Source organism: Eptesicus fuscus, chromosome 3, assembly GCF_027574615.1.
Source record: "Eptesicus fuscus isolate TK198812 chromosome 3, DD_ASM_mEF_20220401, whole genome shotgun sequence".
In the NCBI taxonomy this organism is placed as follows: domain Eukaryota; kingdom Metazoa; phylum Chordata; class Mammalia; order Chiroptera; family Vespertilionidae; genus Eptesicus; species Eptesicus fuscus.
Window position 1 is genome coordinate 46,548,871 of NC_072475.1, and position 23,326 is coordinate 46,572,196.

Below are 23,326 nucleotides of genomic sequence, written 5' to 3' on the forward strand. Positions count from 1 at the left end.
CAGTGTCTTGCTATACCTTGGTCTTGAGCTACAGAGTTGAGAGAAATACCTGTGGGAGTTCATTTATTTTGCTATTATAAAACTTGTCTCCTTTCTCCAAGAAATGTTTTGCTCTGTTCACTTTCTGGGAGATGAAGGTTGAGGAAACATTGGAGATATGCTGTCCAATATGGTAGCCATAGCCACATGTGACCATTGAGCACCTGCAGTGTGGCTAGTGCTACATGTTGAAAGGGTAAGACTTTGCATATATTTGCAAAATATATTTCTTTTTACTATTCTGTTAAAATGTGGTGACTAGAAAATTTAAACTTGCATATGTGGCTCACATTTATATTTCTATGGGACAGTGGTTAGCACCTGGGAAGAATAAAGAACACAATAAATTGACCTTGTGTTTTTCTCTGAGTTCTAATAATGTTGGCATTAAGGAGAAAAGCTTCAACAGTCACAATTTTCATTAAAAAAGTCTGATTCAGAAGAATTGGCTCATTTTACATTATTGCTTGGACTGGAGAGGAATCTGACATTTGGTATTTTCATAATTGAGAACATAACTTGCTGACTTAAAAAAAATATCACAACAATTTGTGCTTGGCCATAGGTACCAGAATTGAGCTCTTTGAAAATAGGGGTTGTGTCCTTTTTTTCTTTCTACCATCCTTTCCTCAAAACCACATACTAAGTAGCACATAGAAGGTGGTTAACTGGCATTTGTTGAGAAACAAAATAACTTAAAAAAAAAAATGAAAGCCTGTGAAGCTACCCTATATTTATGGTTGGTAGAGAGAAATATCCACCTTCATAAGGCATCTCTTTTTCTTAAGTCAGCCACCAAATTAAAGAACATTGATCCAAGTGTTTATTTACTTCTAGGTTTAATTACCATTCTCATCAGGTGTCCTTGTCAGTTCTGCTTATGATAAAAAATATTTTCAAAATTCTTAATCTCACCACCTCTCAGTGAGGGGAGACCGAGAAGAATGCTGCTTGCACATTTTAATTCTCACCTTGTTTATATATAATATTTAAGAACCTGAAGAGTGGATTATTCTTATTGTTCTTCTTGTTTGATCTTTTCCAAGATCTGTCTATACTAGGGAGGGTGTGGATTCATAATGAAGAATGAGTTTAAGCTTAGTTATATTAACTTCTTTATTTGGGTCTTTTATTTTATCTGCTTCCTATTGATCCAGAGCCTTAAATATGGGATGGAGCCATTTTTCCTCTTTAATAACTGTTGTAAAACTTGAACACATGACTTACAGGTTCTCAGTCTTCTAATATTCCTAACTCTCCTGATTCTTCCTACTTCAGCACAATCCCCAGGGCTGGCTGAGGGAGCAGGCTTTGTAGGATGATGTTATTTGGTCAAAGCCCTGTGCTGGAAATTCAAGAGCCTTTATGATTCCAAGTTAGGGATGGCATAGACTATAACTGACCCCTGACTCTAGCTATGGTCAAGAACATGTTGGATTGGTTAGAGGCAAGTCTTATAGAATCTATGATGGCTTTATTGCTTACTATTTTTAGAAAATGCCTTTTGAAAGAGGTCTTTTGGTTATATGTATCCTTATTTCTAAGAAATATTTGAAGCTTTAGTTATTTCTGCAGGACAGAGCAGAAATTGTGGAAACACTTGGAAGTTGGCAGTTGTAATAAGTGGAAAAAGGGTTGGCCTTTGAGTCAGAAGAACTGTGTTTACTTCTTGGCTCTCGTATTTTCTAGCTATGAATTCTAGAGATATAACATATCATCTCTGAGCATTAATTTATTTATGTGACCAAATTAGACAATATCTACTTTACAAGGTTGTCATATGTTATGTGAGTTGAGTACCTATGTAGGGACAGATACTTGGGCTTTATAAACGCTGAATGAAGTGGTATTCTCTCACATCTGGTGATTTTGCTAGTTATAGACCAATAGCCATCTTCTGTCTTCATTTTGGAGGTGGAAGAGGAAGGCAATGGGGTATTGTGTGGTAAAATCCACTTTAATTCTAGCTGTGAGAAAAAGAGCAGGGAAAATGTGGTAAGCAATTGCTTCTAAAAAGCTCGGACTAAAAGCACTTGATGGATTTGTGCTGGCTTCCCGGTAGACTCATCTCTGTACTGCCCACATAGCACAATTAATAGTTATTACTCAAGAAGGAACAAATAAAAAAAGAGAGAGCAGGCATAAAAACATCCTTTTATCTTTCTGATGATGGTCCTTTTTGTCAGGTCCGTGGAGCCATACCTGTGAATCATCCTGGGAAAGCACAGTGTGGGTGACTAGAAGGAAGAGCTTGTGGCTTATTTCTTACCCACTTCCTGGGCTGGGGAAATGTCTAAAGCTCATCTTTCTTATCTACTGATGCCTTGTCAATATCCACTACCGTTCACCATGCATCTTCACAAACAAGGGCCTCTTTCTCACATCCTCACTCTAAATGCATCCCTGTGTAGAGAACCAGTTGCTTTCTGGGCAGAAAAAGTTGTAAAGTAAAAGCAGAATAAAGTTAAGAGGATAAGCATGGGGCCATTGAAGAACACTGGAGTGGACATGATTCTGAGCATAAGCATAGAAACTCACCATGTTATTTATTTATTTTTATTTATTTTGTGTGTGAGGGTATGGGGATGAGTCATAGTTCTGCTATAGACTGGCCAAATGACCTTGGGGACTTCATGCCAATGCTACCAGAGTCCATGGATCAAGCTTTTACACTTGCAGTCATGAAGCTTAGTTAGACCCTAAGGGAACCCTGCCATGAGGATGAATGTCCCATGTGGGTATCTGATTCTACAGATTCAACTTCTCAGGTGGAATGGAGGTGAGAATCATGGACTTTTGGATTCATCTCTGGATTTGCATCTAGTTGAAGTAGGGGTGTTTTGGGTGAGCTACATAATGTCTCTGAATATCAGTTTTGTCATCAGTGAAACAGGAATAGGATTGTTGTCAGAATTGTGAACAGTATATGTTGCAATGTACCTGGTACAGAATAAGTTCTTAATAAATGATTGACATTATTGTTGTTATTATCTGTAACCACAATACTTTTACTTTGCCCTGTCTTATAGGGATAAACTGTGGGTATAGGAAATATTACTTGTGAAAATGCTTTGCACTAGATAGAAACTATTTACATAATGAATAACGTCATTAAAGAAAGCTTAAAATCAACTCCTTTTTAGTTGTTATTTATAGATTAATTGTCTTCAAGTCTCGAATAGTTTCTTTTTTCTCTATCGTTTGGATTTTTCCTGTTTTCTCTATTTCACCTGTTATTATCCCAAGCTCTCATTGCCTTTTGCTATACTGGTGTTCTTGCTTCCAGACTCCCCTAGAGTTCTCTACGTATGGTTCATGGAGCAGCAACATCACCATTAAGCCTCACAGCTTGTGGGAATGTAGCATCTCAAGTCCCGCCAGACCTTCTGAATCATGGCACATGTTTCCCATCATGCTGTGTGCCTAGGTGTGATGCTACCACCCTTGCTTACAGTCTATGCTTGGCCAATGTGTATAGGTTCTGCCTCCAGAATATTTTCTGATTCTGATTGCTCTCATTACCTCTTTTGTAAGAAGCAGTTGAAGGGTGAGGGGCCATGAAGAGCACTGGAGTAAGAGTACAGTAAATCAATACAAGTCACCATCCAGTACCTTGACTTGGCAATAGACTATCTGAAATGGTGTGTACATTTTATGCTTTTTTCTTGTGACCCTTCTCCATACCACATGGAAATATCTAAGGATGTTAGTTGGATCATATCAAACCCCCACCATACAGTGGTTTCCATGGTATATAGAAAATTTGAAAGACCTTTTTGTGGCCTGCAAGGCTCCATCAGATGGGCTAAGTCTTCTTCTTTACCTCGCACCTCTAACCACTTCACTCAGTAAGTGACAGACACAATGGCCTTTCTTTTGCCTTATATCTAAGCCCAGTTTGTTTCTACTTGACTTTCCTTTATCTATATGGCTACTTTGCAGTCATCATCCAAGACTTATTAGATATGTCATCTCAGACAAATCTTCCTTAATCTTCCTAGGTAAAGTAGCATACCTCTCACTTTCCCATCACTTTTTCCTATTATCTTGTTTTATATTCCACACTAGAGGCCCGGTGCATGAAATTCGTGCACAGAGGGGGGTTGTCCCTCAGCCCAGCCTGTACCCTCTCCAATCTGGGACCCCTCAAGGGATGTCCAACTGCCCGTTTAGGCCTGATCCTGGTGGGATCGGGCATAAGCGGGCAGTCGGACATCCCTCTCACAATCCAGGACTGCTGGCTCCCAACTTCTTGCCTGCCTGCCTTCCTGATTGCCCCTAACCGCTTCTGCCTGCCAGCCTGATCACCCCCTAACCACTCTGCTGCCAGCCTGTTTGCCCCCAACTTCCCTCCTCTGCCAGCCTGGTTACCCCTAACTGCCCTCTCCTGCAGGGTTGATCACCTCCAACTGCCCTCCCTTGCAGGCCTGGTCCTTCTCAACTGCCCTCCCTTGCAGGCTGGGTGCCTCCCAACTGCCCTCTCCTGCTGGCCATCTTATGGTGGCCATCTTGTGTCCACATGGGGGCAGGATCTTTGACCACATGGGGGCAGCTATATTGTGTGTTGCAGTGAGGATCAATCTGCATAGTACTCTTTTATTAGATAGTATAGAGGCCTGGTACAGGGGTCGGGGCCAGCTGGTTTGCCCTGAAGGGCATCCCGGATCAGGTGGTGGTTCCCTTGGGGTGTGGGGCAGCCTGAGCGAGGGGCCTGTGGTGGTTTGCAGGTGGGCCACGCCCCCTGGCAACGCAAGTGGAGGCCCTGGTATCTGGAATTTATTTTCCTTCTGCAATTGAAACTTTGTAGCCTGGAGCAGAGCCAAGCCTGGGGCTCCCTCTAAGGCCAGTAGCCATTTGTGTTGGGGTTATAATTGAAACTTTGTTGCCTTAAGCGGGTGGGCCCGGCCAGGGTGTGCAGAAAGCTTTGCTTCCCCTGTTGCTGGGAGCAACCCTGGCCTGCTCTCTCAAGCTCCATTCTGCCGCCATTTGTTTGAATTTGTTTACCTTCTATAATTGAAACTTTGTAGCTTGAGTGGAGGCTTAGGCCTGGCAAGGGCAGGCGGAAAGCTTGGCTTCCTCTGTTACCTAGGAAACCTTGCCCTCTGTGGTTGTAGCCATCTTGGTTTGGGTTAATTTGCATACTCGCTCTGATTGGATGGTGGGCGTGGCTTGTGGGTGTGTTGGAGGTATGGTCAATTTGCATATTTGTCTATTATTAGATAGGAAGGATAATATTTATGATTCTCTGAGAGAATGGTTAGTATGCCTTTGTTTTCTTTATGTACATTGCAAACACTACTTAAAAAAATTAAAAAATATATAATTTTATTAATTTCAGAGAGGAAAGGAGAGGGAGAGAGGGATAGAAACATCAATGATGAGAGAGAATCATTCATCGGCTGCCTCGTGCATGCCCCCTACTGAGGATTGAGCCAGCAACCTGGGCCTGTGCCCTTGACAGGAATTGAACTTGGGACCCTTCAGTCCACAGGCTGATGCTCTATCCACTGAGCCAAATTAGCTAGGGCCTTGCAAACACTTTTGCTGAGAGATATCTTAGGTATAATAATCATGATGAAGATTTGCTGAGTGTTTATGCTAGGCACTGTACGTAGTAAACTCTAATGGATCAGTTCATTTGGATTATTTTGTTCTCTTTAATTGATTATTTATTTTTATCTTTATCTTCCTCTTGTCTTAGGATGTTAGTTTTCTAAAGGTGGGGACCATGTCTGGTAATTGCCACTATATTCTTAGCTTGTAGAAGATTGCCCATTTAGGAAATGGATGGATCCTAGAAGGTTAGAATTTGAGAACTAGTCTATATGGAGGAAAAGAACAATCTCTTTCATTCCCTATTCCAGATATGTTCTGGGAGAATGTTCATCTTTTTCTTTTGTCTATGAGAGCAATAGACATTGGAATGTGAGGAAGGGTCTGCTCTAGTGACCTTGGGTGCAGATAAGATCCTGAAGGTGTGGCAGAGAGGTTAAGTGGCACTTTAATGAGAACAAGTCCTTTCTAAAGCCTTAAGTTTGGCATTTTGTGTGTTTGAAAATACAAGACCTCTGACAGTACGTTCTCTTACGCACATTGTCAGTGTGCGTATTTGAACTTTTAATATTATGGACTTAGCTGGCAGTAACCATGGTGAGTAGACCTATCACACAGCATTATTTTTGAGTCACTTTAAAATGCTGACAATTAAATATACCGTACTCTTTTAAGCGATCCATCAGTCTCCCTTGTTGTCATAGTGACTGGAGTATATTTAGAAATGTGACAAGTACACTGAGTTCAATTGCACTTTTGCCAAAACATAGTTTTGCAGCTAAAATTGAATTTCCTGATTGAAGATCCGAGTGCTGTTAAGGGGGCATGATCATTTCTATACATTATTCTGGAAGTATAACTTACATCATTCTATTAAATCATCAGTAAAAGTCTTTTCCGGATATTAAGACATTGGCACTTGAAATAGTTGTACTTACAGTTGATGAATTAACATGAAATAAAAGTAGCATCATGTTTTTTTTTTTTCTTTAAAAATGAAATTAGGCCTTACCAATATAACTAGTTTAAAGATTAATTCCTTTATATTTTCATAAAGAAATTGTAGGTAAGTGTGCATGCATCTACCCCTCAATATTATATTATATTTAATCCAAAGAATTTATCAAGGACCATCTCTCCCCTACTTGTAATCTATTCTTAACAATATGAGGCCCTTTGTTTTGTCCTTTGGATTAACAAGCATCCTTATTTTTCTCTAACCTCATTCTGTCTGGGTTTTAATTAAATGAAGTGGTTTAAAGAGATAAAATGAATAGGACTGTTTTCCCAAACAAAGGAAAAGTAAATGTCTTCTCTCTTGTCTAATCAGGAACTTGGTTTGAATTTTCACTTCCCTGTGGATCTTTGTCCTGTCACCATAGTGCTGAGAATGATGTTGAGTATGAACTGCTTACTTATTTGACTACAGAAAGTTTAGGAATTTGTCCAGAGGTTAGGTAAGACAGATTCTCTTCTCTTGAGGTAAGAAACAAATACTCTGAAATTTACACAGAGCTGAATGCTTTGGCATCTGGGATGAATTTTGAGCCCTTGATCATATGGTTAAATTATCTATTTCTTTCATATACATTGCAAACAACGGTAAGAGACATCCTAGTTTTAATAACAATGAGCAAGATTTACTGAGTTTTTATTACCTGCTATTTTTTATAGTAAGCTCTTCAATGGATTATTTTGCTGGAGCTACACAATAATCTTATAAGTAGGTCCTACTGCTATTCTCACTTTATATTAAAGAAACTGGGTTAGAGAGACTTTGTATCTTTCCTAAGAGTATACCTTGAGTAGTAGCGGAGTCTGGCTTTTGCTCCAGGTGCCCTAAGAATAAGTGCCTACCCCATAGAAGGCACACAATATTGGTTGACTAATGACCTACTCCATGGTGAGGTCATAGAGATGTCTCAGTGTTTCCAAATGCTCACTGAAGTGGCAACTACATAAAGGTAAATGGGTAGCAGGATCTGAAAGTAGAGACACTCTGTGTCTTTCCTATGGTTTAGAACCACCAAAGGACATTAGTACTAGACAGTAAGGGGAGATTCACAACTCCATCTAGTCCAGTGTTTCAATCGCAGGATCTCTTAACACTCTTAAATATGGAGTTTTATGTAAATTATTGATATTGATATTTATCATGTTAGAAATTAAAACAGAAATTTAAAAGATATTTTGAAATGCATTCTATTTGAATAAAAATAGTATATTTTCCAAAATAACTCCAAAAAAAGTTATTGAGAAAACGGCAACTGGATTCTCACTTCTGCTTTCAATTTGTTGTGATATGTGTTTTGATTAAAGTTTATGAAGAAAATCCAGAAAGGGTTTTCAAAAAGGATTTGAAAAGGAAGGGAAAAGGAAGTAATTCTGGATTTTTTTTCTTGTGATGCTATACCAAAACTTAACAAGTGGTAGTTTTCTAAAGTTAAGTTAAAATGTGAAATTTGAAATCAATAAACAATTTATACTCTGTTTTATTAAAATCTAGTGGTCCAATGATTACTTTGAATGGATTTCCACCTATGATTCTGTAACATCATGCATTGTTCATTTGGAAAATATCAAGTTATGCAGATCTTCCAAATGTTCACATGTTTTATTCTCTAACATAGGAAAATAATATAAATTGATATGACTACTAATTCTATCAAGAAAGTATTTAAAGTTTTAGGAAGATGTGAAGTGTATAATAGTAGATGCAAGATTTTCAAATTTTTAATTTTCACTTTAAAATTTGGCAACAAAAATGACCCTTGAAATAATAGGCTCTCTTGCTTTATTTTTGAGAAAATATCTAGCAAAACCAAAGTCTGAATGACCATGTTGTATCAGTCATTCTTTCAAACAAAAATGGTGTTCCATGCAAAGAGCTGATAGCTAAGCTCTTTTTGTTGTTGTTGTTGTTAATCAGCACAGTAAGATATTATTTCCATTGACTTTTAGAGAGAGTGAAAGGGAAGGGGAAAAGGAGAGAGAGAGGGGAGGAGAGAGAGCGAGAGTGAGAGTGAGGGCGAGAGATAGAGAGAGAGAGAGAGAGAGAGAGAGAGAGGCACATGCCCCGCCCTGGGCCTGGGATCAAACCTGCAACACAGATATGTGCACTTGATTGGAAATCTAAACTATGTATCTGTCAGTGCACGGACCGATGCTTTAACCATTGCGCCACGCAGGCCAGTGCAATAGCTCAGCTCTTAATTCAAACAATCATCCAAGTGCATTTCTTGGAGATAACCATTGCAGTTTGGGATTCAGCAGGAGTGCTTCATGCATACTTTCTATTTCATCACATGGGATATTAAAAAGATGTGTACTCAAGAACTGAGATTTAATAAAACTAATAATTTTTAATGTCTGAGGACAGTCTTAAGAAACTAGCTTGTGCTCCCACCTTTCTGTGGGTGCCTGGTGATGAAAATGCAATGACTATCAGTGCATTTCAGTGCCACTGACTTGATATAGTATATTAAAACTCCAACCATTTTTTCCTACTATTGCTTTTGCACCATTGGTGTAAATGTCAACACATTGAAACAGGCTCATCATACATTAGTAGTATCATGAATTTGCAGACCCTTGAAAAGTTTAGAGTACCCCTCCTCATTCTGCCCCAAGTGTTTGTGAACATTGAGAACTACTGATCTAATCAGTATTTACTTTCATGGGGGAGGAGAGCTGGAAGAGACCTACCCAAGACACCTAAGCTAGTTAGTGGGGGAGCAGGGACAATAATCCACTTGTTATTGCATTTCTCTTTCTTTTATTTTTCCATTTGATTTCTTGCTTCAGTTTTAAGGTAGATGTTTTTGAACTCTTTTTGTGTGAAAATTCAATTTATTTGGGAAAAGTTCCATATTTTTTGCATATTAAAGCCTTTTCATATTTTCCCTACTCTGTACTTACCATGGCACCACTGCTCTCTCTTCTGTTTTTAGTAGTAACCACTGCTGCCTTTTTACACAGAAAATGCTTTGACTCAGCCAAGACTAAGAAATGGAAGGAGGAATTGACTGCTTGTTCATTTTTTGGAATGGAATTCCAGCTGTGTGTGTGTGTGGAAAATCAGTGAGTTTGTGTTGAAGGAGCCACTTTCTTCTTCACTGAGAATAGTTAGAAGTCACAGGAACGGAATTGTATACACAGACATTATCTTTCATATCATTACAAGTTGCTGCACTTGTAGTGATATGAAAGATATCACTACACCCTAACCCCAATTCTCTATTAAAGCTTCTCTCTGCCTTTCCCTTTTTTCTTCCTCATGAGAGAGAGGGAGACTGCCCAATAAAAATTGCTCTTAATTTTGCTTTTGGTTATATTAATATTTTAAGTGATCTGTTTTCTTCAATAAAATTTGGTTAGACTGTGAAATCATAATAAAGAATGCTGAGAAGAGCAATAGAACTAGACCCAGATATTACATTTTCTCTTTAAACCTGTCTCCTGTTTTACAGTAGGTTTGGGGGATTGTGGGGGTCATATCTTGAGAGGGGCTGCAGTGTGTGGAAGTGACTACATCTGGCAAACCATGAGAGTAGACTTGTAGGATATCAAATGTATTGTTTTCTTATTATGTTCTCTTGCAATATCACATTATTTTTTTTCTCATCAACAATTTGATTGCTTTCTTTCATCTGTGAGTTTTTTGAGTTAAATTCTATTTTCTAACATTCTTCTGATTGTTTCTCTATGTCTGTCTTGGTTTTCCAAAAGTGAGCTCTGACTTGACCTTTGGTCTTCCCTGTGCATTAGCTTTTCCCTAAACTCAGGCCTTTCGTGACTTCCATTTCTTTCCACAAAATTGATGTTTTCTGCCTTTAGTTACTTGCAAATCATTTAGTATTTCTTTTTTTCTTTCTTAGACTTGTAGTTACGATTTTTCCTCATTGTTTATTATGCCCACAAATTGCCTAGCAGCAGTTCTGTTTTAACTCTTCAAAATGTGTCTTGTGCCTCTTCGTCTCAACTTCTGCAGCATTGGGATTGTCCTGAGCTTGGTGCATTGCAGGTACTCCATGGATGTACTGAATGAAGGTGATGCTTATCCATGGTCTCTTCTTCAAAGGGCATTCTTCAAGTTTTTGCCTAGAGGTCTGTTGGGCAGCTAAATCTCCAAAACACACAATTGCGATAGTCCATCTTTTTTTTTTTAAATATATATATTTTATTGATTTTTTACAGAGAGGGATAGAGAGTTAGAAACATCGATGAGAGAGAAACATCGATCAGCTGCCTCTTGCACACCCCCTACTGGGGATGTGCCCGCAACCAAGGTATATGCCCTTGACCGGAATCGAACCCGGGACCCTTCAGTCCGCAGGCCGACGCTCTATCCACTGAGCCAAACCAGCTTCGGCCGATAGTCCATCTTTTAATGCAGACTCCCTCCTGCTGCCAGTATGTCACACATGCCTTCTCCGACAGATGGCCATTTAGCCTCTACATGAACACTTCCAGTTCTTTGTGAGGCAATTTGTCCTACTGCTAGGCAGCTTCTGATTTAAAGTTTTCCTTTACATTGCTCTGAAACTAGAGTTTCCATGGTCTCAATCCTAATAGTCTAGCTTGCATATGGCTTATACATGACACATCCTTAGATACTTGAAGATAGCTGTAATTCCTCCATTATCTTCATCCTTCAGTATTTTTCTTGATATTTACATCCCAGGAATTAAAAAGGTTTGTATACTTATCTTTTTTGCCTTCCCTATTCCCACATTACTCTCTAGATTGCCATCATGCCATCCAACTATAAGTCCTCATTCAAACCCACTTTTTTTCTCTGTTAGCTACTGAGAGCACTATGAGTTTGTGGGTCTAAAAGCTGTGATATAAATTATAGCACAATAACTTAAGAGGTGTGTGAACTCGATCTGATTACTTAGTCTTTCTAAGCCTTGATTTCTCAGATGCAAATTTAACATGGTTTTCTTTACAAGTAGTGTTTTTCTCTGCATAAATTTTCTCAACTCCTGTCTCCATTTCAAATCATGAGTTCAGCATTTATTATTATTTCTGTGAAAAACATTTTTTCACCCTTTAATGGGTTAAGGATGACTGGATATTACAGATTACTTAACTCCTCAATGAACCACCCACTAAGTAGCTTTTAGAATAATTTATTTGAGCAGTATATTTTGAACATTAAATGTTCAATTAATTTCAACCCGACCAACATTTACCAAGCACCTCTTATAAGACATGAATTTGTGATAGGCAGTTAGACAGACATGAGCAGAGCAAGGACAATGGGCCAGGTACAGAAGGTCACCAGGGCAGAAAGCCCTGGGTGTCTAGTAATGGACAAAACTGGGAAACCAAGGATCTTATCCCTAGGGTAACCTTTCTTCCCCTGGCATATTCTGCTCGTGTAATTTAGACCCACTGACCTTTCGTATCTCTGGTCATGCAGTTCGGACCCTCCTCTGACCTTTCTTCTCTTGGAATGTTGCCAGTCATGACGGTTAGACCCCTTAGAAGGGGAACGGACAAGGGAGCTGAAGACAGAGAATAGTCCTTAATCATTAAGCCCCCAGGACAATGAGATTCTGACCCTTATCAAATACCTATAGACCTCAGTTGTGTTTCAGCTCCAGGCCCAGGAAAGCAGCAAAACCAGACAAGTGACACCAGGGCTGACCAGGACCAGCTGTATTGACTAATGACCCCTGCCCTTGTGCTGACCAATCAATAGAGACCAAAATCCTGAAAGGACACAACTGGAAAGATGATGAATATTTTATTGGGATCCTCCTCTGAGACCTCAAGATAGATATCCTCATGATACAGGACCCAGTGTGGCTCTCCCTCCCCTCATTTTCCTTGCCTCTTTCTTTCTCCTAAGCTCCAAGGGCCCTGCTTTTACCTCTGGTTTCCTGAGCCCATTTCTTCTACTACTCACATCTCCTACCTCTGTGACTTTTCAAATAAACTTTATCTTATAGTTTGAGTCTTGGCTCTGAATTCTTTCTTAGCCAGAAAAATACCGTGGTTGTTGAACAGAGGTCAAGTCTGACTCTCTCAGTCTAACATCTCGTGCCAATTTTGTTTTGCCACTACCAACATATTGATCTAGATGCTGCAGAAATTACATAGAATGCTTTTTTTTAAAAAATTTGTTCATGCATTCATTTAATAGACTTTTTCTTGAGTACCTACTAATGACCATATTCTAGATTTTGGGTTTGGATTTAAGAAACTGAGTTAGACAAGGTTTCTCTCTTCAACATACAAACAAATAAAAGTAATAACACAGTGTGGTAATTTTAGTGATCTAGATATGGAACAAGGCATTGTGATAGTTTTCTAAAAGACTGCTTCACCAAATCTTTTTGGATCAGGAAAACCTTCACAGCAGGGGAGATACTTAAAGGTTAACTAGGGTCTTAGAGAGTCCATTAGAAAAATAAGATCTGTACTGAGCTTGGTTACATTTGATTATGAAGTCATTTTTTGTGTGAAAACTGACCTCTAGGTTCTAAAGTTCCATGTGTTATTTTTGCCACCTCCCAAACCCCCCACAGTTGCATGCATGCAACATTTTTTTTATTTTTCTGTTTAGTTTAATGACCTTTAATCAACACAAACTGAAAAACAGGTGTTATGATATTATAGACTCACTTTTGGGATGTAATTACTGCATGAATGCATTTATTCATATTCCAAAGTAGGACTAGTAATATATATTATCTCATGATGTTAGGACACATTACAAATTCCTTTTTATCCATTATTTCATTTACTTCTTATAGAACAGTTTAGGGCTTTTGGGTTTCCTGAGTGTTTTAAGCACTCTTACTGATATATATTAGCACAAGAATTAACACTGAATAATTATGTATGAAGGATTTACAAATAATTTTTCTCTCTTTATTCCAAAGTAATCATGCTGTGTTTTCTGAATTTATTTAGATCCCCAAAACAGGTGTCTCAGGAAGAGTCTTTTTACCACACTTTGTGTCAGCTTTGTCACTTATCAAACAGAATATTGCTACTATTACTAACAATAACACCAATTTTACCTTACTAGATTGAGGTGGGAGTAAAATCATTAATCTGTGTGAGAACATAATGTGTATAACTAGTCACAATTGTTAATACATTATGTAACTTTTGAGTGACCAGATTGTGAGCTACTTAAGTCCAGGTGAATTCAGCTTAATTAGTTATTATTTACCTTTTTCTCCAAACTTTCTGAGGTAGCTTCATGTTTCCTCTTTTCTGTTTACCCCAAAGTGATTGCTGGCAAGTGCTATATGTTCAATAGCACTTGTTGAATTATTTAATTTTTAAAGTACTGCTGACATTTTTGCTTAGGATTCCCCAAACCTCTTACTTAATATCCAGATTATAAGTTCTTTTGATAGAATCCTTATTAATATCACATGAAGAAGTTGAGCATTACCTTTAGGCCAAAGCAATTTATGTTTCAAAAATCTGATTAATTTAACACAATCAGCAAGGATGTCAGAAGATCTCAGTGCCTCTGATAGATGCTGACAGGTGAGAAAATTAAAATTAGAGAGGGAAGCAATTAAATACTGGCAAACATTACTTTAATGAGACAACCAAATCATTCATAAGCCATGGAATATGTAGTATTCATGATAAGTATCTGAGGGTGGCGGGTGAGAGAGTGCATTTAAATATATTCTTCATAGAGGGTTTGATGATGGCAGTAGATGACATTACATGTTTGTCATCTAATGCCTTTGTCCTAATCTAGCATTTCAATTGTTCTTGGGGACAGATGTCCTAATAATCATGCTTAATATTATGACATTGTTTAATTAACAAGTCTTAGTATAATTCATCCTTTCACCACCACCTTTACAACCACATAAAACTTACCAAATGCACAGAGTCTAGACAAAATAATTTCTGGCCTTTTCACAGTTGTTTGGGGATAACCATGGTCAAGACCTGTGAAAAGAGAAACAGAAAAGTATATGTTCCATGCAAATTTTAATTAAAAATATTTGGGAATTATAGGGCTAAGAGCAGAACTCAGGTCCTCAATCTTCATGCAAGTATTGTTTTCAAGATAGCATCCCCTATTCCGAAAGAACATCTGGGACCACACTGCTTGAGGAGCTATCCATTTTTGGCATTAGTGGGAGTTTTAAAGGTTCTCTCGTATTTCATATTGGAAATATTGCACTCATAAAATAGCAAGTATTAAGAGGCACCTTTACATTGGTCTCAGCAAATCTAGTGCCAAATGGTTGGAATTTTTGTTCATAATGTTAGAATCATCATCCTAGAGTAACATTGCTTAAAAATTACCTAGGGTACAGAGGTCAATTCAAGAGGTATCATGGTTTCTGAAAAACTTGTTAAAACAGGTCTTTCTGTGCTTTTCTTTTCTCATGTCCTTCTAGTCTTTTCTGCTTTCCCCCCATTATTCTCCATCATTTTTCTTTCTACTCTCATTTCCCCTGTGGTTTTAGTTATTCCCTCCTATTTTCTCCAGAATGTAGTAGAAATGATCAATTATTCGATATTAGTCCCAACTAGGTTTGGTGAGTTATGCTTTTGCATAATTCTAATTAATAAGTTGAAGTTTTGTAAGTTAGAGGTTGATTGTACAAGTTCCTTTTTGCTTAAAATTGCTTTTGTAGATGAGAACATTTTTTTCTTGGGAGAGGATGGGTGGTTTGACAGAGGACACAGACATGCCAGGTTCTGGTTCAGCAGCCATGAAATACACAGAGGCAGCAAAGGATACTGGCTTTATTACCAAGATCCTAGAATGGGATTTGTTAGTTGTCCCAGATCTCTTTCTGGGTCTAGTGGATAACTCCATTGCATCAGGAAACAATCAAGAGTTCCTGAGGACACATGACACTAAAATCATGTGATGATGGCTGGTGAAGCCTTCTTAGTTGGAAGGCTTCAGCTTTTCTACTGCTTACGATGAGACTTACTGATGAAGTCCCTTTTATGAAAATTTCATGGTGTCAACTTCTGTTGTTTCTGTGGCTTGTGTTTTGAGAGCTTGCTCAAGGATGTTGCATCTTTGAAACCTCACTAGGGAGAGCTGAGAAAGTGTTCATGGTAACCCTGCACCTAACACTCCTTCTGCATCAGCTCAGTAATGTGTTACCTTCTGGTTAGACCACAGATATGAAGTTTTCTCTCTCCTTTCACTTGCCAGTGAAGCAGGACTCAATACTGAATGTGTTCTGGTGCCTTGACAATTGACTTGTCTATGGTAGAGACTCATTTTCCTTTTCCCTACAAATAGAGCACTCCTGAATGGGAGGCTGCATTGTGAGTGGGAGGGTTCTTACTGGTTTCTGTGTCAAGGCACATGGTTATTTTTTAAAATCTGTTTCATATTAACCATATAATCATTGACATTTTGTTTTCTTGTTGGTAAAATTGGGGTTATAATGACAATTATTTGAGATAAAACAGTCATGCAGGCCCTGGCAGATGGGGCTTGGTTAGTTGGGCATCATCCCATGCAGGGGAAGGTTGATAGTTCAATTCCTGGTTGGTGCACATGCCCAGGTTTTAGTCTCTGTCCCCTATAGGGGACATGCAGGAGGCAGTTGATCAATGTCTCCCTCTCACGTTAATGTTTCTCTCTCTCTCTCTTCCCTCTCTCTTTCTCTAAAAATTAATTCAAAAATCTTTAAGAAAAACAAAAACAGCCATGCAATATTTTCCACAGGATTCATGTTTTGATTTTGGTGGCATATGACAAGAATTTTTTGTAGTGCATCTTATCTATCATGTTCTATTCTTTTTAAAAATATGTTTTATTTGATATTTATAGAGAGAGGAAAGGAGAGGGAGAGATAGAAATATCAACACCTATCAGCTGCCTCCTGCATGCCCCATGCCAGGGATGGAGCCTGCAACCTGGGCATGTGCCCTGACCAGGAATCGAACCAGTGACCTCCTGGTGCATAGGCTAATGCTCAACCACTGAGAGACACTGGCTATGCCCTTGTTCTGTTCTTAATCTGATTTGAGTCTTATATGAAAATGGGATATATTACAAAAACTTCCTAGAGGTCTTATAATTCTCAGTAAATCTATCCATTGTATTAAAGCAAATGCTTTCATTGCAGTCTTGTTAGAAGCACCATCTCGCTGAACCTAAGGCACTATATAAGCACAAACTTTAAAAGGACTTGAGATATGCCTGCAGTCTTTGACTTAAAGCAGTGTCACTTGCATTTAGGGGCTGAGGAGTCACTTGACTTTTTATTTTGAGGCTTTGCCTTTTGGAACAGAAGTTCTTTGTGTTGTTGTTAGGTGAGGCTATGTGAGATTGACATAGATAAATATTGCAGTATTTTAGGGGCACAAAATACCCAGTCCAAAGCTATTCTCTAGCATCATATGCTTATAACATCATTGTTTCATCATAAAAACAGGCTCATAGAAAGAAATATAGTTGTGAGTACCACCACTGTCCATATATATTGTTATGAACTAATGGAAGAAAATTTTCCAAATAATGTTTAAGTGAGCTTTGGCTATAATGCAGATATTATAATCTTCATTTACATATAAGGAAATTGACACTCAGATAGTAACTTGCCTAAGGCCATTGGTGAGAGGAAGACAAGTTTGACTAGCTCTAAATCCCATGTGTGTGTGTCCTACTTCTTCATGTCAGTCAAATAGTTAGTTTTATTTTATTATTCCCCCTTCCACCAAGCCTAGTAGATCAAGTCAATGAGCTGTTAAGTCTTTGTGTTTTCCCAACCTCATGTATTAGGAGAAATTGAGGTATAAAGGAAAAAGACCACTAGACCAGAGGGTCCAAAATCACACCCTGCCCTATACTGTACTATCTAGTTTTGGCAAGTTACTTACCTTTTCTGAATTCAGTTTCTACATCTGTAAAATGAGGACAATGATACCCATTTGTGCAGTTTATTGTGAGAGAGATGTTGGTTCCCTTCTCATCTTCTCTATCCCTCTGTGAGCTTCTGTTTCCTCACCTATGAAGTCAGTAGAATAATCTCTTCCTGCTTCTTCATCAGGTTAGTGTGGGGTAAAATGTGATAATGAATGTGAAAATGTTTTGCAAAATAAGAAACCACTATGTAGATATAAGAGTTTATGATTATTTAGAAATAAATATGGCTTAGTACCTAAGAGTAATTTTTACCTAATCTTTCATTTACAGACTAGTGTTGAAGTTTGCTGAAGCTTGTGTCCACTGACCATCCTACGAGCTATTATCTGAGGTAAGAGAGGATTGGCTTCATGCTTATGAAATGCTAATAGGTATTGTAGGCAATAATGTTTAAGGTTGATTTCACTCTCAACAGAAGAAATACAAAGGTCTTTCATGAGCACCCAAACTGAAGAATGATCAAGACAATGAACTGCCCTTCTTTGACCTCTCCTTGATTTAATGTTCCCTTTCCATTCTTACTCCTTAAGGTTTAATACCAAAAGCTCAAAAATCTGGGCCATGCAGCAGATTCTGATTTAATGAGTATTTAAGTGTTTATAATATGTTATGTACTAGAATGTTCTTATCTATTGTTATCTTGTATGCCTTGATACCATGTGACAGGAGGACTTTCTCTCTAGTTTCCTGGCCCCGTTTAATATATATACTAGAGGTCCGGTGCATGAAATTTGTGCATGGGGGTGGGGGGTGTCCCTCAGCCCAGCCTGCACCCTCTCTAATCTGGGACCCCTCTCATAATCCAGGACTGCTGGCTCCCAACTGCTCACCTGCCTGCCTTCCTGATTGCCCCTAACTGCTTCTGCCTACCAGCCTTGTCACTCCCTAACCACTCCCCTGCCAGCCTGATTGATGCCTAACTGCTCCCCTGCCAGCCTGATTGCCCCTAACTGCCCTCCCCTGCAGGCCTGGTCACCCCTAACTGCCCTCCCCTACAGGCCTGGTCACCCCTAACTGCCCTCCCCTGCAGGCCTGGTCCCTCCCCCAAATGCCCTTCTCTGCAGGCCTGGTCACCCCCAACTTCCCTCCTCTGCTGGCCTGGTCACCCCTAACTGCCCTCCTCTGCAGGCTTGATTGCCCCAACTGCCCTCCCTTGCAGGCCTGGTCCCTCCCAACTGCCCTCCCTGCTGGCCATCTTGTGGTGGCCATCTTGTGTCCACATGGGGGCAGCCATCTTGTGTGTTGGAGTGATGGTCAATTTGCATATTACTCTTTTATTAGATAGGATTTTTTTGTTGATTTCAGAGAGGAATTGAGAGGGAGATAGAAACATCGATGATGAGAGAGAATCATTGATCGGCTGTCTCCTACATGCCCCACACTGGGGATAGAGCCTGAAACCAGGCATGTGCCCTGACTAGGAATTCAACCATGACCTCCTGGTTCTTAGGTCAATGCTCAACCACTGAGCCATGCCAGCCAGGCTCCTGGCCACTTTTTTGAGTGTATTTTTCATTCCATGATGCTGCCAGTGTTACCTGGCTCTGAAGGGACCAAACTTTACTATTTAGATCCATCACCATCTCTTAGCTGCTCCCCAAAACATCTCAAAAATATATAATCCAAGGTTACTCCTAGGAATAATAAAATGAGTTAGAGTCTTGAGATCCAGGACCCATAATATCTGCATGCCACTTTCTTAAAGGACCTGTGTGAAGGAGATCAACCTTTCACTGAAGAATACATTCTTCTCAAGTTTGTCCAGAAAATGGATGCCAGGAAAAAAAAAAAAAATTGAAAGAATCATGATAGTTGTAAAATTTTCAGAATGTGAATTTTCTTCTACCTCTTAACTAGCTGATATCTGCACTTCCAGGTTCACTCTGCCGAGTTCTATGACATCGTTTAGAAGTCTTAGGCAAAAAGAGGGGAAGTAGTTAATATGATATTCCTAACTGTAGGACTGGTTTCCTAGCATCTTTGTGGAAGATCTGATATCAACATAAAAGTAATTAAATGTTTCTGCTTAATATTTTGATTTCTTTGTTATGTTATTTTCATGATCTTGCATGATCTTGAACTTGTAGCAGGACTTTAGTTACGTAGACATTGAAAATAATTGAAGTTTATCGGCATGGCTCCATATTTGTAGAAGTTAGCAATTTAGAATTAAGTGGAAATTATGGTGTTACGTTAATATGATTTTCAAAGCTAATATTCACCATAAAAATTGAATAAAAAACATGTCATGTGCAAATAAGCGGGTGGTATATGGATGGCTAAACTCCTCTATAATTAGATCAGATGTAGCAGCCACTTGTGTTAGTTAGATTTTATTCTCATGACTGCAAAGAGAGGGTTACAAGCAATGGTAGTGGCTAAAAATACAAGAATGGCTCCTGCCCATCATTTGGTCCCTCTATAGTCCATAAAATACCCTGAAAAACTCTCCTTCCTCATGTATTTCATGTATTTTCATGTATAAATATATCAGAAAAGAATGACTATCAACATGTAATCATAGATTTTGATAGCTTGTTAGGCAGAGATCTAACTTACTCATTTAGAAACTGCAAACATTATATTAACTTTTCTCCAAATGCTAATTGTTAAATATTAATAGAATAAGCTTTTAAAAATGGTAAACTGCCATCCTCCTTTCCACTGAAACCCATAATGAAACTACAAATAGGGGTTTAATCAAGCCTGGAAAAATTGCTCATAAGAAAGAGGGATTTCCTATCTATCTATCTATCTATCTATCTATCTATCTATCTATCTAATCTATCATTTATCCATCTCTGTATATCTTCTGTATTTTGGAGGTAGGTGCTAGTGGGAAGAGGAGGATAAAAACTTCTCAAATAATCTTTGGAAAACGGAGAAAGAAGTATCTTGGGGACCTGCTGTAAAATTTAAAATAATCTTGTGGTAATAATTGGTATCAGTGGCAGTAATGAAGAGAGAATAACAGTTTAAATAAATAATTAGATTTGACAGTAGATGTGTCAACAGGTACCCACTTAATGAGTGTAATCATTGTTTTTCTCTGCTTTTAACGTTGATTCACTGACTGTGGTGTGTTCCCTGTCCCATTTCCAAACCAAGTCTATTTAAAGCTGCACTTTATGGAATCTGAAACTGTATACCCTGTTTACTATTTTGAGCTGATACCCAATGTTCTTTAATAGGCAAGATCTGTACTTGAAGAAGAACCGGCTTCTGGCCTCCTAAACACCGTTGATTATTCCTGTTTTCCACAGTCTGATTTATTAGCAAGGATGAGTAATACCCAATTAATTTTCATGGACTTGTTTATATTGCTAAAGTGACTTGTTTATTACAATTTGATGGAACAACCCTAGTCTGCCTTAAATCAAATTAATCAGTTATTGTTTTCTGAGGTGGGTATAGAGATAGTAGTTTTAAATTAAATTATCTTTTGTAGTTACCTGGATAGGATAGCATTGTTTTGGGGAGTGAAGCAGTGTGTTTTATGTTATGGTATGTGAACCAGAAGTCATGAGAATCTAATTCTAATCCCAGCTCAGGCCATGTCCCCTAGACAAGTCACTTTTTCTCTCCAGGGCCCACTTCAACATCTCACAACAGATGGAGTAGGACAAGTTGATCAAAGCATTGCTTCTAGTTAAATGTCTTATTATCTTCGATGTTACTTCCTTGCCCCTTCTTTTTCTCTCCTGCTGCCACTTTTCCAAAGTCATAGGAAAATTCTATGACTCTATGAGAGAGCCTGTTTGAAAGTAGTTATTTTTCTCTTCAGTTTTTGAATCTTTTACATACTAAAAGAGCATGTAATTATACATTTGAATTGATTGGGCATTTATGTGTTGGTCATCCACTACCTCCAGTAACATCAAGTTTCTGGTTAGAAAAGGAAAAATAAATCATCTTTCCCCGTGTTTCTCTACTCCATAATCTGGTCTCTTTCCTACACCCGTTTTCTGATCCAATGAATGATAGGAAGCTGAGATGAGCTCTTAGCTAACTGTTTGCTGTGCATAGTTGGGAGCATCAATAAAGAGAAGACAGATGAAGGAATAATAATCAAGATGACAGGAAAATAATAGCCAACATAGTGAAATATAGCTCAAGGCCTGCAATTCCCAGTTGCCGTGCTATACAAGATTAATAACAGCATCTCTCACTTTTCGGGCTTTCTCTCTGCCTTGTTCTTGTGGGACTGGGCTGGGACTGAGAAGCAGCTGGAATGAACTTTGCCAAAACCAAACTCATGTTTTCATGACATTTCCAGGTCCAGAGAAGAGAGTAGTAATTATCTATTAGTTAGAAGATAATGTAGAAGCCTCTGGATATAAACACCAATCATGGTCCTCGTAATACTGAGATATAGACTGTAGAAATCATTTTACTGAGTCTGAGGTTCAAATTCTGCATATAATTTATTGGAGGGTGAAGGGATGATCTTCCTTTGAACTTCACTTTCTCCATGAATAAGATAGAAGAAGGAGGAGGGTAAAATAGCTAGAGCAAAGGTTCCCCCAGTCCTGGTTTTCATGAATCTCTGATTTGCCCAAGGTCCCATAGCAAGTTTGCCCCCAAGTCTGGTCTTGAATTCAGCTCCACTCTCTCTGAATTGGAAGTCATCATTTCTTTCTCAGTTGACAGTTTACCCTTTCTGTAAAGGTACTTGCCTAATACCGTTGTTCTTCATGTGTGTGTATGTGTGTGTTGAAGCGCGCGTGCGCGCGTGTGTGCGCAAACATATATGTGTGAGTGTGTGCGTGCTTGGGAATAGGGGAGAGGATTATGAAATATTTGGAAGCTCATATATGGATCTATAAAAAGGTTAGAAAATGTTGTCTATACTTTCAATTGTGTAGACCTTTTGAAGGCCATACTTAGGTTCCAGGTTAAGCAAAAGATAATTTTAGAGTGGGAAGTCAGAGATGACATTTGTGTAACATACATTTCCTGTTGTTGGGGGATTTTTTCCCATAATTCACATATTTTCTTACTCTGAGTCTCAGCCTTATTTATGAGCATGACTCTGGCCTTTTACTTGTGTCAAACTGATGGGTGATGTTTTGCTATTGAAACTCCTATCCTGCTTCATTCATTCATTCACTCATTAAAATTACTTATATCATACAGTATGCTAAATGTCAGCCATTTTATTATATTATTTCATTTAATCTCATAAAGTAAAAAATTATTTCCCCCATTTTTCATATGCAGCAACTGAGATCAGAGAGGTTGAGTAATTTACCCAAAGTCATATAGCTAATAAATAGCACAGTCTGGGTTTAAATCTAGATTTGCTCCCAAATATGTGAGTATCTGCAGAGATAATACTGAATACAAATAGGAACAATGAAACAATTCTATAACCCTTAGAAATCAATTATATGATAGTTAATTAATTAAATGCTTATCTGGTACCTTAATGTAGAATCAGAAATGTTGGATAATTGTATAAACTGTGTTAAAAATAACTCATATTTTTCCTTTTTAAAAAAATCTTCTCTCAGGTTAGTGGTTTCAATTCCTCCATTTTTGTGAGACATGGAGGAGACAAAGAGTGGTAAGGGTCAAAGTACCCCGATCATACTGTGCGTTATCACCTGAATTGGAATTTTAATTCCTTGGGGAATCCATTTGTTGTTTTCTCTCTGTTATATTGAGCATGGGATTTTAACAGAGATAGACTTCTGACCATGCATAAATCAGCACAAATGCAGATGTGAGCAGCTAGAAATTGGATCGTGCCAAGATGTAATGACTGCCACATGTGTGAAGCTAATGCTCAGTGCTTAATGACCCACTGTGAGTATATGTGGGAGCCATGGGAGCCAA

The 23,326-nt window shown here is 38.5% G+C and overlaps 1 protein-coding gene across 1 annotated transcript in view; it reads left to right on the forward strand.

Annotated features, from left to right (window-relative positions):
• The window catches only part of LPP (LIM domain containing preferred translocation partner in lipoma), a 680,107-nt gene that overhangs the window by 155,715 nt on the left and 501,066 nt on the right, over positions 1-23,326 (forward strand). Inside the window, exon 5 of the mRNA XM_008151584.3 lies at positions 17,759-17,819. The gene's annotated coding sequence lies outside the window, so the exon portion shown is untranslated. The remainder of the gene's footprint in view (positions 1-17,758; positions 17,820-23,326) is intronic.